Genomic DNA, 1,874 nt, shown 5'->3' on the forward strand with positions numbered 1-1,874 from the left:
CAAAAGACGTGTCGTTTTTCCGACGTAGAATTCAAATGCTGCCAGAAAGATAGGAAAAAGTAGTGGCTAGCGATGAACAATACTTTCAGTGAAATGTTTTTTATCACTTTTTTAAAATAAAGCATTACTTTTCACGAAAAATCAGCGAGAACTTATTCAAGGTCCCAATATAACATAATATATGAAAAATCCTTAATTTTATGACAATTTTTTTATCATAGTATTACAAATATTATAATAGTATATCTCGAGCACTATACTATAAAGATAAAGTTTTATTTCTACACAAACCTTCAAACAAATATAGCTTCGTGCTCGATAACAGGAAGAACATTATTTAAAGCGCCGAGATGAAAAAGTATCTTTGCATTGTCTTTCGATTTACTAACATATTTCGATAGAATCTGTACAACTGCCAATAAAGCAAACTTATTTTCAGATTGTAATAACAATATCGCTGTTTCCGCATCAGAAATGGATGAATGGAATGAGCTGATGTATTTGAAGGATTCCGTTGCTCTTTCATCCTGTTTATTATTTTTCTTACATAACAAGCGAAAGACTTTTTAAACTATTTCTTATATCGCTATAGATCTTTGTACAATAATTAAGAAGAGTATGTAAGAAAGTTCCAGAATCACATCGAATATTCTAGAGCTTTCGACTTGTTTCTTCCTCCCGCGAGCTGCTGACATCTATCACAGCGCTCTGTTGCTCCAGAGCGAATCGGAGCACGCGACGTCACCGCGCACGCCGCATGCGTAAGAGATCTCAAGAGAGAATAAAGGATCTCGGAGTACGGCTCACGGCACGAGATGTTCGGTAGATTTCGAGATAGATTTATCTAATATTCGATCACCAAAAAGAACTCCGTCGTTGGTACGCGAAAGTACATTAATATAGTATCAATTTAGTTTTGTGTTAATAAAGTCAGTGATCGGGTTTATTATACCGTGACTGTTTATTACGAAAACCTTAAAGATACTCCTTTATTACTCCTCTCAAGGATTTTCCTGACAATTATATAAAGATTCTTACAATCTAAAAAGTGGAATCTTACATTATCAATCTCAATTCTTACAAGTACAATTGTATAATTGTGATTTCCTTTGAATCAGATGTTTATTGCATATTTATTTGCACATTTGATTATAATTGTACATTTCTACTAACAATGACTAATTAAATAACTTAATTAAAAGAACCATCGATAAGAGTATTTAAAAAAATATGTTCGTTTAAGTTTTAATACTTTCTACTCTAATTTTTGGTTTCTCTTTATCAGCATCAGAATCCTATACGAAACGAGAAATAACATTGATGTTCGAGTTTCTGATTGGCAATTAGTATTCTGATTGGATATTCCTTTTAAAGTACGGCAATTTGCAAAGAAGCTATTCGATGAAAATTAGTTCAATATATAATGTATAAATTAATGAGAAAAAAAAATTCTGAAATTGGATACAAATTTCGAAAGAAAAAAAAATCCCTCCATAGTACGCTTCTATTCTATGGATGTAGTACAGATGCGAACCACATCTACTTTCGACGATACGAGTTTATCGATAGTGTCAGAAATTTGTATGTAGTCACGTAGTCCACAAACTGAAAATGTACTGGCGGTAGCATACGGGTGATTTTAAAGTCATTAGATTTATAAAGGACCGTAATTGATTTCAGAAATGTTACGACAAAATGGCCGAATTGCACATAGGACACGATATGAAGTACACCAACGTACAATACTGTGACGTGTGCTTTCGTGTTCCTGGACAGTTCTGAACTGTATTTATACGTATCCTTCGTGCACTTTTATGCACAAAACTTCTACACAAATAAATCCGTATTAAACTAAAGAACACATAAATTAAGTA

Source organism: Trachymyrmex cornetzi, unplaced genomic scaffold (genome assembly GCF_001594075.2).
Source record: "Trachymyrmex cornetzi isolate Tcor2-1 unplaced genomic scaffold, Tcor1.1 scaffold1160, whole genome shotgun sequence".
NCBI lineage: Eukaryota > Metazoa > Arthropoda > Insecta > Hymenoptera > Formicidae > Trachymyrmex > Trachymyrmex cornetzi.